Source organism: Puntigrus tetrazona, chromosome 18 (genome assembly GCF_018831695.1).
Source record: "Puntigrus tetrazona isolate hp1 chromosome 18, ASM1883169v1, whole genome shotgun sequence".
Classification (NCBI taxonomy): Eukaryota; Metazoa; Chordata; class Actinopteri; order Cypriniformes; family Cyprinidae; genus Puntigrus; species Puntigrus tetrazona.
The window spans coordinates 19352182-19367181 of record NC_056716.1 but is presented as its reverse complement, the minus strand read 5'-3'; positions in this window follow the sequence as shown (position 1 = coordinate 19367181).

Here is a 15000-nt window from a genome sequence, read left to right as displayed (position 1 = left end):
ATTTTGATGTGTTTTAAAATGGGCAAAAATGTGTGGACATTTACATTAAATGAAGAACTGGAGCCCAACATAAAGATCAGAAAATCTTTTACTAAAGTAAACTAAAGTGTGTATTACGGTTCCACATAAAAAAAACTTCTTAGTGTTCTACTAACTTTATTTTCACTCAAATATAAAGTTATTTGAATAGCGTTTTATTTTTGCACTCTAAAGTTTAATTTTTTTGTCATGATTAGAACATTTGCATTGATTTTCTTCAATATTGCAATGTTTATTTTATTAATATTTCAAGAACATTTAACGTAATGTTAACGTAATTAGAATAAGGTTACAAAAAATGTTCATCCCATGCAATGGCATCATAAGGATGTTCCAAAAATGTTATTTGTTCCAAAAATGTTATTCTCTAAAAACATATTATGTCATGAAGTTATAAGCATTACTCCATAAAACATTAAGAATGTTTTGTCTCGTTATTAATGTAGCTCTTAAGGACGATAACATATTGTAACTGGAAAGTTGCGATTAAATAATGAGTGAAATAAAAGTTTAAGGCTTTTAACTTTCAAAGGTCAACCTGTCAATGAATAAATGATTATGAGTAATAACCCACCCATCAATGTCACACATCCCTCCGTCTCCTAGCTCCGCCCTCCCTATATATTTGATTGACAGGATACCATCCTCCAGTCATCAATTACACACGGTGCCCTTGCCAGGAAGGGATTAGATACAAAACACTGGGAAATTCATGCCAATGGGTGCTTATAGCCATCTGTGATTGAAATAATGAACCTTCAGTGTTTTCCACGCTAAGCAGGAGCTTACACTAGTTGTCAAAGTTTATATGCGCCGATGTCACCCTACCAGACGTTTCGTTACAAACAAATGAGTTCGGAAGGAAAGTGTCATTAATAACTTACCACTTGTTCCAAGTTTGCATTTGCTGCATGGGCTGATTTCCATACCGAAATGACAAAAAGGACAGCTGTAGACCACCAGTCCAATTCGAGAGCACCATGCAGCAGTCAGACGCCGGGTTTGTTTTCTTCTCTCTCATAATGATGTTTGAGTTTAGCCCGAGGAAAAGGAAAAGAGTGAAGATGGTTAGAGAATAAACAGGTGTACTGTGAGAGAATCAAGAAGATGGAGGAAGATAGAGTAGCTGAGGGACACCGAGGGATTGATGGAGCATTGCTAGAAAGTGTGTGTGTTCACTCTGTTCATTGGCACAATGTGTTGAGAGATACAGCAGGCTCATTGGATTAGACTGATTCCTTCCTGATTTCCCTGCAGGGCTCCATCCAACAGGAAAAGGCACAGCGCCCGAATGCTCAGCACCCCAATAAGACAATAAACCATCTCCCTGTGTCCCTGCGAACCTGCACCGTGAGGAGGAAACAAGAGATGTTCGGGAGGACAACATTGAGGTCAAGACTTAAAGACAGTATGAAATGTAAGAAAAACAAATCAAAATAAATAAAAACCAAAAACAAAATAAATGCAAAAATAATGAAAAAAAACAAGAAAACTATTAAATATTATTACAGCTTAAATTAAATATATATATATATATATATATCTTTTTTTAAGTACTTTATTCCAGTAATGCAAAACCTCATAACTCCAGCCTTCAGTGTCACGTGATCACATGAACATTTATTATTATATTATCAATGCTGTTTCATACATCTGATTCCTTTTCTTTTCTGACAAAATTCTTTGAATGATAAAAACCGCAAAAGACATGTCTTTATTAACTTTAATTCATGTCTTTGTGCATATCCTATCAGCCAGTCATTTAATATGTATTTATTCATAACTCTACTCATGAAGTTGCACTGGCCTGAACGTCTGTACTGTTATTTTGAAATACAATCTAAACCGTCGCGCAGACAGGAGCTGTACTTCCAAGAGCCAGGGCTGTTAGAAGCTGGTGATGCCGCTTGACAAGCGAACAGACTTTTCTTGTAGGAGGGACTTTGGCTAGTTTCTGTTTCTTTCTGCATTCATCTGAACAAACTGCGAACAGGCACCCGAGAACATCCTCTCATCCCCATCTGAACACGGCGTGCTAAAAAAAGCTTGAATGGAAGCATGAGCGGCGAAAAGAAAGAGAGCGATAATTGCTAGAAATCCCGGTGACCTCGGGCAAGCGCGGCAGAGGCACCAGAAGTGGCGGGATCCACGAGGGGATGAGATCATTGGCTGTGGGCAGGGTGAGGGCATCAGTCGGTCACGACGCCGCTCTGTGATTGGCTGAGGTGGCTGGATCTGGGTGGATGAGTAAAGGGTGTGATGCTATGGGCTCAGAGATGGAAATGCCTGCGTGTGTGGGCAGCTCTGGGCCACAGAGTGCTGTGTGGAAAGCTTTTGATGTTTCTCTCTGAGCTTTTCACCCTTCCTCCCTTATTCATTAAGGACCAAGCTGGAAGAGTTTATAATTATATGCTTGGTATGAAAATAAAGCATATATTTTTATCGGTGCAAAATAACACCTCATCACCACAGCGGTTTGCTCCCACCATCTTCTTCCTGTGAACATAAATGTCAAACTTTCTGAGCATCATAAGGTTTCAAGTATCTTTCTGCTGCCTTAATACATCTTTAACCACTCTTGCCCTGTGCTTTTGAAAACCTTCAACCTTAATCTTATCGCAGACAGAAAAAAAGAGTTATTTACAGAAGGTATTGGATCTCAAACTGTGTTTAAAGGAATCGTTCATCCAAAATGGATCATTCTGACATCATTTACACAGCCTCATATGGTTCTGAATCCATATTTTCTTTTTTTAGTAAAGAAAGTTCAGGTATAAGGAAAGATAAAACAGCATAGAGTAGCAAAAATATCTACTGTATTATATACAAGTTAGCATAACACGTACATTATTTTTCAAAAGTGTGTAGATTTTTAATGCATTTGAACTAATTGTTTATTGTTTTGGTTAAAAAAATAATAAAATTGATTCTTTTACAATTTAAAATAACAGTTTTCAGTTTTCAACATCATTATTCCAGTCTTCAGTATCATAGTATCAGTGTTTTGTCTTAAGAACAAAAAAAAAAAAAAAAAAAAAAAAATATATATATATATATATATATATATATATATATATATATATATATATATATATATATATATATATATATATATATATATATATATATATATATATATATATTTTTTTTTTTCCCTCCATATATATATGTGTATATATATATGTAATACAAAAACATATTCACTTTGATCAATTAAATGCATCCTTGCTGAATAAAAAGTAGGCTATTCATTAATTTTTTAAACAATTTTAAAGAACTGTTTTCAGTTTTCAGCATAATTTCTTCAGTCTTCAGTGTCACAAGATCCTAAAAAAAAAAAAAAAAAAAAAAATATATATATATATATATATATATATATATATATAGTAGGCTATTCATAAAAAAAAAAAAAAAAAAACTTATTCAAAATTTCCACAATACGATTAGTCAAAATATAAGGGCTTTTAGCATTATGAACACTCATTTCGGTTGGATACTGGATTTTCCTCGTAAATTGCTAGCAAGAAACAGTCAAACAGTCAAAACACTTACATACCTTCGTCGCTGTTTCAGAAGCCAAGGTATTATGAAACCGCTCTGCTTTATGAGCCTCTTTAAGCCCAAGCGCTGCTCGTTTTTGAGTGACAAGCTTAACAAATGAGCTGAGGGGATCTAAAATTCACAAGTCAGGCCTCTTTCAACAGCAGAGCATATTGAGGCTTTTTTTCTGAGTCTCTGTGCCCTTGAGGGTCAACAGGGCCATATGCTGAAAGTCTTGGAGGTGGTCGAGGTTATTTCATGAGCTTCCAGATGACCCTGGCTCAGCGTGGTGTGTCATAACCAGCCTGGATAATTTCCCCATGTAGGAGAGTCAGATCAGAGCCCCCTTCAGCAAACACACCGAGGCCGAGCACCTGGAACTGTGCAGCTATTTAGCATAGTCAATTAATGTAGACACACACGGCCCGAGAAAGCCGGAAGATACGTACTGATGTCAAAACTTATGTTTATTATTATGTTTTGATGTAGTGGATTAATTTACAAACAATGAGGATGCATTAAAACTTAAATTTCATCAGACGTTTGAGGACGGTAAAATGTTTTGGAGAAAAACTCAGCAAAAACATCTAAATATACGGTATGAAACAATGCAATTGTAAAATATTTTACAGTTAAAAATATATATATATTTTTTTGGTTGCATTGCAAAATGTAATTTATTCCTGTGGCAAAAAGCTACATTTGTAGCATCATTATTTTATAACTTCAGCGTAACATACACCGTTCAATAAATATTTAAAAACAGTTCTGCTGATTAATAGTTTTGTATAAAGTGAGATACATTTGTTTTAGATTAATTAGATTATTTTATTTTACGTTTTTATCTTCTCTAAATGTCATTCAGGTTACTCCTCTCATTTTTCTGAAGTAATTAATGTCTACTTTATTTGAAAATACAATTTTTTTGGACACTGCTCTCAACCTATGAGTCAGAGTGAGGTTATTAATGTGATATTTTATCATTGTTATTATTATTATTTTTTATTAGTGGTGGTAGTAATAGTAGTTTTAGCTTTTAATCTAATTTCTGTTCCCTTCTGTTTGTTTATGCTGCTGTAAAAATGTAATAAACGAATCATGCAAAAACAGGATTTATTTGATGAATAGTTCAAAATAACAGCATTTGTTTTCAATTTTCAATAATTACGAAACGCTTTTGCTTTCACCTTTGGTTTTATTTAATGCATTTACAATGAATAAAACGGTTGTATTTTCAGGATAACAGAGAAATACCTAATTAGTGCTCTGTATGTGAGCATCCACCAACGTATTTTCATTTAAATTAAATCAGCACATACCGTGTTAAATATTACATTTATAAATACACCGAACTACTTTAAAAACTTGTTTCATACTTTGCAGTAATGCATGACATATTTATAATTTCTCATGCAATGCTTTATGGGATAAATCTGGACTTCCCAAACACTTTTTGAAGATAAGCAACAGGTCTCGAAAAGAGGCATAAAACACAGTCCCGGACTGTCACTTCTAAACTCTTTAAACACTGATTACAGCGTGCGCATGAGCATAATCCGCCATGGATTATATGGATAAGAATACTTTTAAGCTGTATTTGAGCTGTTTATGAGATGACGTGACATGCGATCCGGTGCACTTGCAAGCTCTTGTCCAAACCTTGTAAGCTAGAGTTTACGTCGTAGGCTCGCTTTGGCTGTGAATTCTGTCACAAAACAACACACGCTAAACATTGTTGTCGTATAAAACACCTTATTTTGTCCCAACATCACCTATATTCGAATGAGAAAATCAGAAATGCATTGCATCCAACTTTGTGCATATAATAATAAATTTATATATATATTGTGTTTAGTAGAAAACATTAATTTACATAAATCTAGCGCATCCAAGTTGCTCCCCACATTCTCCTACAGCAAATATATACTATATACTGTGTGATCTGTGTTTATTTGATCTCACAATGTAAGCTGTTTGTATCAAATCAGACATGTGAAAGTATGCATACTTACCATACATTCGTGCAAAGAGAATATAGCAAATCGAAATTGCTTGATTCAACCCAGGCTCGTTGGAAATACGTGCTTCTACATATGTTTCTGCAACCCTGTAATTATGTACATTACTGCGTGTTTCGCAGCAGTTTGAAATGGCACTGGAAACGCACTTTTAAGTGCACGTTTTGATTACAGCGCTGCGGTCTGAAATGCGGCTTTTATATCGCTGTTCAATACGTTTTGGAGATATTCAGCATTCAAATATCCAGTGAGTGGCTCTACCATGTTGGAAACATCCCCTACGCCAAACCCAAACCAAAACCTACCCAATAGTGTTAAAAATCGCAAAAGTAACGTAAAAATTTTTTTTCGCTGATGCAGCCGCATGCGATTTTAAGCTGTATATGTGACGATAAGTATCCGTTTTCAAATCATGCAGGATGTTACAATTGTTTCGAAGTCATAGTATTACATAACTGTCACGGCGTTGCCTTTATTGATGAAAAAGAAAATAATAGTTTGAGTTTTAATGCATCTAGTGTTCATTTCAAATGGAAACGGCAGCAATTCGTATTTATAGGTACATTTTTTGGACAGTATTGCATTACAGTAGAAAAAAAAATAGTTGTAAATGACTATTAAATCGACTTCCACTTGAGCTTCTACGTCATGCTATCTTTGAAGGCAACGAAGCATTAGAGCGGAGAATCCAGCTCTGATTCCTCCAAGCGGCTTCAGTACAACATCTAAAATACACTTCTAATTGCAGACAAGCACACATACTCACACCCCACTCTGTTTCCTCTCACCGTCTGACTTTCTGCATACACATCATTAGTTACATAATGCTTCATAACATTTCCAGCCATACGATTATGACAGCACGATGGCTCTTTACAGCTCTATGTGCCATGCACGGGTATTAGAGCAAGCATAAAAACGCTAACGCTCCCCAAACTCCTCTCACGGCACAGCAGGGCCACACCAACAGTTGAAGAGGCGTACTGTAAAAATTAAAATCACAAGGGCTTCAGTTCATATGTCAGTCGGGCCCTCTTGGAGAAGCGATTGCGATACAGAACTCGGCAATGCTTGAAGTCCAAGCACAGATTGCGAAGCAGATTGGTCGCTAATGTGATGTAGGCAGGAATCCCTTCAGGTTCTGGAAAACAGACCAGAGCCAAACGAACGACCAAATGTGCTTGTTGGAGTTTCAGTTTGGAGTGTCGCCATGCTGTTTGGGGATCAGCTTTGTGATGAAATCACAGACGAACATTAAGGACAATACTTGAAATGTCAAGACAAAGGCCTGAATGTAAAGAAACGGCAACAAACATGCAACGGCTCCAACGATACGGATGAGAAGATATTCACTACGAAAATGGACTAAAATTGTTGCTTTTGAGAAGTGAGTTTCTAATATGAAGTATAATTATCTGTGATGTAAAATATCTTGGGATATTATAAATTTGTAAGGAGAAATAAAATTATTTTTAATTATGATCTGGAAAAATCCTTGTAGTTAAGAAAGCAAGAAAGAAGGAAAAAATATATATTTTTATCCCGCCTTTTAAAACAACAGTTCAGCTATTGTATGAAAGTGTAAGTGTGATACAGGAAATCAAAACATTAATTCTATTTTAATTAAACAATGTTAGATTAATACATTAATTAACATATGCTATTGATTAAGATTAAATGTATTCAATCAAAAATCATATTTATCTAACCAAAATACTGATTACTGGAATATGCAGTTTGTGCTAAAATTAAAAATACAATCTAAAATTAATATAAGAATTATAAGAATGTATTTTTTTCTATATAAATATTAAAATAAAAGTATAGACTTATATATAATTATTAGAATTATTTCAATAATAATAAAATGTATTATTATTATTATAATAATTAGTATCATATTAATGTATAATAATATAAAATTATAGGTTTAAAAATACATTAAAAATAAATTATTTACTTTTTTTTTTTTTTTTTAGTATTACTATTGTTTTATTCATTTCTTAACTTTTTTGTTTTGTTTTGTTTTGTTTTCAAAATGTCATATGCTGCTCTAGACATTTTGGAATATCTTACCAAAAACACAAAAAAAAAAAAAAACAAGCTGCATGCATTCGCATGCTAAAGTTATCGATCTCTTGCTGTGAATATGAGCAATAGCCAGTGGGAGACAATATCTCCTTGGAAACGCAAACCATCATGCTCACGAGCGGTCTTCTGAACGTCCTCTGGGTCTCCACCGAGGCCCACCGAGAGGATTAGCAACTCTAGCAAGTGGCCTTTTTTGGGCACAACACAGTCCCATTACACTGGATGTTAGCAGGAGGAACAGGTGGTAATGTTTATAGAAGGGCAGAGGAGAGATTAGGAGTTTATTTCTGTCTCCTGTGCTTCTCTCCCAATTTCTCTGTTGTTGCCTGACTAGTTTGCCAAGGACACACAGTGCATGTTCATAAATCCCTGTATTTGTCAGCAACAGAAACAGCACAGAGCGCAGAGCTGTGTCAGTTCAACTCTTTCTCCCCACACAATCTTACTTTCGCTGCGGCAGACATGCTTTGCAGTTCTGGGGAAAGCTTAAGAAGGTCAGCATCCATGAACCACGAGCACTGAAAGAAGCAGGAAAATGAAAAGCGAAATTACTGAGCGAAACAGGTTGAAGCTTACCTTAAACGAATGGTACAGGTGCGACGTATAAGAGTGAAATCGACTGCGTTTGTTGTGCGGTATTGATTACCGCAGAAAATAATTTAAATTCTGAAGGAAAACGAAAATAAAAATTCTTTCATTGCGACTTGCTTTCCTCTGCTGCCGACAAAGGAGCAAATCTAAGACTGATCTTTGTTCTTTTCCATGCAAATACGATGAATGGGAACCTTGGGTTTCAAAATGACACAAAAGCAATGCTACGGTATCATGGACGCTTCATATGATTTGTGTATGTATCTGCAGATGATTGTGCCCTTAAAGGAATAGTTCGCTCCAGGCCATCCAAGAGTTTTTCTTCATCAGAACAGATTTGAAGAATTGCGTCACAATGAATGGGTGCCGTCAGAATCAGAGCCTAAACATCACAATAATCTGTAATCCACTCCCATCCACCATCTGAAATACCACCCTTCTAAATATTGCTTTCTTCAAAGAAAATGTGATCTTATCTGAATCAGGAGAGAAATATGCTCAGATAAAGAGATGTTTACAAGCGAAAACTGAGATGGATAACACCTTAACGATGGACTGGAGGTGTGGGTTATTTGAATATTATTGTGATGTTTTTATCAGCTGTTTGAACTTTCATTCTGGCCGGCACCCATTCACTGCAAGTGTTCCATCTGTGTGCAAGTGATAGCATGCTATAATTCTCCGAACCTGCGAACTCATCTACATCCATTGGATACCCTAAGGAGGAGAAAATTTTCAGCTAATTTTTCATTTTTAGGCGAACTGTGTGCGAGGACACGATGCTGAAAGCAAATAATAAAATGCAGCCAACTAATATAATAATGTACAGGTAGAGGAACAACAGCAAAACATATATAACTCGAAAAGGAAGAGAAAAGTCCACATACCGTGCCTTTAGATGTCAAAGGAAAGTGGATGAGCAGAATATTCCTTTAAACACCAAATGTGCTGATGCCATCAAACCATAAAAAAAAAAAAAGCGTTAGACTACTTGCACACAGCTTTGAACTCCACGCGAGAGCCTCCCTTTGTAAGCTCTTACCTTGCATAATTTTTTTTTTTTTTCAAGGTCGACAACTTAATGGATGTCTTGAGAGGACATTTCAGAATGATAACATACAAGCCAAACATTTATTAGATATTAAGAGGCGAGAGACTCTTTTTACAACACAAATAACAAGAATGACTGCCATCAGCACGGGGCGGAAGGGCTCGGAGGTTAAAGCACTGTAAACAAGGAACAGAGCTGTGAGAAAACACAGTATAACATCACAGGAGCGTGCCTTTACGTTAAAGCCAGCCTTGTTTCTGAGAGACTCCTCTAAACTGACAATGCAGAGAGCGTTTCACCTTCTTGCGTGCATGCATCCATCTGCTAATGCGCTGGTTCAAGACGGTCCAGTTTTAATAGGGTCGCAGACGGCGAGAAGAATCTGAAACGAATGCATGTGATAAGCGCAACTAACCATATAATGGTGCGAAGTTAAGCGCTCGTGACTCGCGGGAGAAAGCGAATCAACATCTTATAATGCGAATGTCAAATCAAACCCTACCGTGTCTCGCTGTATTACGGTCACATATTTCTATTTAGGGAAAAGTGAGTGAAAATAAGTGCATTTGGTTGCAGTTTTGCACAATTTCAGCGCATCAGATTCGAGAAGACTATGAAGGACAAAAACCGATCACGTAGAATTAAAGCAGAGGTTCATATGGAAGGCGTTATATGCATTAAAATGACATAACCATGCATATGTATAATGAAGCGACCCGACAGCCGCTCCTATTTGTGTATGATCGACCATTCCCAGAGTTATATAAAATCCCCGCATACCGCGCATATAACCACACTGCTATTCTTACACGCATTACACATTTTCATTTAACTCAAAACACTACAAAGAAAGTGGGTTCATTCCACAGGATTTCAATCCTCCCAGGAGACAACGAGATACGTGGGCTCTCCTCCATCCGTTACTCATTAATGATGTCATAATTCTGTTTAAGATGACAGGAATGGAGAGTCGGAGACAAAAAAGTTAAAAAAGCCAGCCCGCTTTAACGGCAGATAATAAATCAATACTATTCTTGAGTGCATTTTTAATATTAACTTTTTCTGACTAGGGAAACTTTCAGAATTCACCATTTGGGATTCAAATGTCAATAAACAGCGAGGAAGTACAGAACAATCTCGATTTAATGATGAAGAAAATAACTCCTCGTATTTAATCCGTGGATGTTTTTGGGGAACAAAATACAGCCGAGTGGCAGGAGGAGAAGGTAGGAGGGCATCTGGACGCTGCAAAAGCAGAGGCTGCAGAAACACCACGCCAATTCAAAAAACAACACCATTTGTCTTTCATTCATCAACAATTTCACTCAGAACCCATGTAACCGTTAGCCGATTAGCATTGCTCTGTTAGTCCTGCTAAGCACTGACTGCATCTTTCTTCACCGATAAGTAATTAAAATAATGTATTCCGGCAAAACATTTTTTTAACTGAAACAGCATCCTTTGTACTTTGCAAGAAAGACACGAAAAACAACCCAAAAATCCAAAAATTACAAAAAAAATCCAATAATAATAATAATGAAACTCATTGAAGCATTTGAAAACTAAAATTAAATTAATATATTTTTTTGTTAATATATCTTTAATTTAATACTCCAAACTGTGTACAAGAAATGTGTACTAAGACATTTGGTAACACTTTACAATAAGGTTGGTTAGTTAATATTAGTTAACAACGTGAGATAAAATGCACTAAAATGAACAATACTTCTACAGCATTTATTAAACTTTTCAGCATTTATTAAACTTTCAGCATCTATTAATGCATTTTTAAAATCACAAGTTGTGTTTTGTTAACACTAGTTAATGCACTGTGAGCTAAAATTAACTAACAATGATTTTTTGTATTTTTATGAACTAATACATGTATTGTTCATTGTTTGTTCATGTTAATTGATACATTAACTGTGAACAATTGACACCTTATTGTAAAAGTGTTACTGAAATTTCCTGCTATGAGATGAATGAATGAACGAGACGAATGAATGAATAAATGAATGAATGAATAAATGAATGAATGAACAAATGAACGAACAATCGAATGAATGAACAAACGAACAAATTAATCCAAATACTACTGCAACAACAACTACTACTAGTACTACTACTACTACTACTAATAATAAAAGTATAGAATATTTATGATTAAAATCATTTCATTTGATTTAACCACCGTTGTGCACTGAGACTAAGACAAGCCACCAGACTGCTCCAATAAAAGATACTGCAAACGACCACCCAAACTTTCTGGGGTTTTGTTTGTGTGTGTAGCCAGGCCGGGAGTTTGGTGGCTGGACAAATCTTCACTCAGTGAGGGATGAACTTGCCTGGGAGCTTGTTCTGCTCTGCAAACCCCAGAAAGTGCACGCCTGGAGCTCCAGCAGGGGGATGAGGAGGGGATTTATGGGCGCGTCCTCCTGCTCGCCCAGGCCTCCGTGTACTGTCGGCCCTGACCAGCTAACCCCAGCTCCGTTCGCCCTGCCCCGTGCAACCGCTGGAGTGCGTTTAATTAGAGTGTTAGAGGGCGTGGACAGGACAACCCTCCTGCATCAAATCCCACAATGACCGTAGGATACTCACGGTCCATGGATGTTTACAGTAAACAGCCTGGGAAAAAACACATTCATTTCTCAAAGAAATCAATACAGAGCATTCAGAAACCTCAGCTGAGCACAGTCTATTTTCCATTACTGTGTTTTTAAGTTGTTTGAGACGTTACACAAACACAAAGCGCCATGAAATTGCACTGTATTAAAGTCTCTCCTATTGTGAATCTGTTGAATTAAACTCCATGTGCTTGTAGGCGGGACTTGCTTTGATTGCTATAAAATCTGCTATATAAAAAAAAAGCAATTAGGATAACTTTGTGTTTGCTTTTTGTTATAAACTAAAAAGAAAAAATTTACATTTGTCCTCTTTTTCTCCAAAGATCTTTTTCTTAAGAGGAATGGAAGAATAACTAATAATGGAAAAATAAGTTAAAAATAAAATAAAATAAAATAAAATATAAATAAAATAAAATAAAATAAAATAAAATTAATTTAATTTAATTTAATTTAATTTAATTTAATTTAATTGTATTTACTGTCTAGAAATGTCTTTATTGAAAATTTTATGAAAACTAGGTTTGGAAGAAGCTTTTAATAAGCAAATAATGACTTATGAATATACATGTCATATAGTTTTTCTAGGCTTTGTTTAACAAAACAGACAAGAAGCTGTTTCGCAGCAGTCTTTTATCTTAAATTTCTTTTATTTTAAAATCTCTTTTACCTTGATAAGTCAGTTAACGCGACCAACGCTAATCCAGTGGTTAATCTGTTACTTTGACAATCGGTTATTCCATGCACAAATTGATTATTTATTTAACTCACGGGAGAAAATAAAGCATTTGGCTTTATTGCAGTGAATCTCGCTTTTTAAGGCTTATACCACCACTAATGACATAATTTACACAAGCATAATTCATCATTGTAGCACACAGGGCATAAAATGCAAGTCTAAAAGAGATATTGGAGGTTACAGACGATGGCAAAATAACCCTATACATAACGCTTCAATTTCAGTGCAATAAAAAAGAAAAATGCACTTGTGAAACGCTTTGCTGTATTGTTCAGCTGATTACAGCAGCAATTTGAACCTTCTTGCTAATGAATTTCACATTTTCCACAGACCATTAAAGTTTAAGTGCCATCAGACAATGCACATGTTTACAGCTGTTCTCATTACAGAATGTGCATATAAACAAAAACTACAGTAAACCGAATCTCCATTGCATTCTTTGATTAATCTGCCTTCACAACAGCTTCATAAAATTGCATATTTCTAACCGTATCCGAGTATTGCCATTATTGATTATTAGTGTTGTAGTGCACTCAAACAACTTTGCGGGATCATTAAAGTCCTATGTGGTACGGTCCTATTCAAATGACACGTGAAACATAACAAAAATAAACAGATGAAAATTACTAGAACTAGATTTTTGGTGGGTAGCTCTTGTTATGACATTAAATGCTCCTTTTTTATACACATGACCCTACAAATAAATATGTAGAGAAATAAAAGGAAAAAACAAAACACTTCAGGAAAATTAAATACATTTAAATAAAATACAAAATAAATTATCCTCATCCTACTACTTCTAATAATAAAACTTTACATTAAAAAAAAATTAAATAAAAAAAACCATCCAAGTAAAACAAATGAAACATGGAACAAATTATAAAAAAGCTAGATTATTTATTTATTTGTTTGTTTGGATTTAGTTTTATTTTTAATTTTTGCCTAATTCAAGTGTACTCTTTGAAACTGTTTTTGGTTTTTATTTATTTATTAAATCTTGAGTGTTTTAGCACATTGCTATGCATTTAGCTGAAATTATGTGTTTATATATATATACGTTGCCACAATGTGCTTGGTTGTTTACTGGCATCTGTGAGTCATTGACTCAAGTTTTTATGTATTGCTTAGGTCCCTCGTTCATTTGTTGGACTGATGGATTTTAAATGGAAAGGAATCGAACTTTCATTATTATAAAAAGAGTAATTGTACACCTCTTCTGGATGAACCACACAGTCCGAGTCATTCATACAGTACAAAACCTCATGAGTAAATCACTAATAAAATGCTACAGTTCAATGGAAGCGGAAGAGACCACATCAAGTGCATTGCATACTGCACCATTTGGCAAATGTAGAAGATCACCCTTGTGTTTCCTGCATACAGAAAATCAGCATCCTGTGCAGAGAATCGCGCACTGCGTAGCGTTTGTAGTCAGCGCACGAAAGTTGCATCCATTCCAGACATACCCAATGTCACTCCTCTTGTCCTTCAGACCCGTCTCCTCGTTTAGCTGCTGAGATGAAAGTCGGGTCCTGGACTTTCAGGTTAGCTTCCTGCTGCTCTAAGGTGTGCGTTTTTCACGAGCCGCTGGCACAGATGAAATCTGTGTGAAGTTGATATTTGTGGACTTGTATTCGATTTAGCCCGATTTCTGATCTCTCCTTTCCGTACGTTACAACAAGGTGGACGAGCTCTCCCGAGCCTCTAAAAGCACAGTAAAAATAAGTCCTTCCAGGCACAGCTACATTTCGAGACTCCTGAAGCATTTGCGTGTAGAATAAACCAACATTTAAGTCATTTTATAAACATAATCTTTAGAGACTAGATTCGAGATCATTTAAGTTCATTTACTTTTCTCGGCCATCTTCTGAAGCATATGATATATACCGTGTAGCCCCAGCATAAATCTTCATATGATTTTGAACATAACCACGTCCTATGCACTAATGTTATGGCACTTTCTTGATACTTTTTGCGTCCTTTTTAAGCTTAAAAACTTCATTTACTGCACAATTGCATGGATTTGCAATTCTGAAATCCCCTCAGAATAGCGTCCCATATGCATTTAAAGCAACATAAAGTGCTTTGGTGCTAATCTAAACTATAAAGTAAATTAAATGTGGCGCTTTGTATGCGTTTGTCCTCTTCTGTCTTTCCTGGCATCTTTGTTTTGGCGGGTGTCGTAAAAAACGAATGATGCAATATCTGGCCTTCCCCGCCGTCTGGGCCTTAGCGAGGTGGGAGATCCTGCCCGGCTCCAAGTTTTAGCGATCTTACAAACCGTCGTCATGTTATGAGCAGCGTCGAACA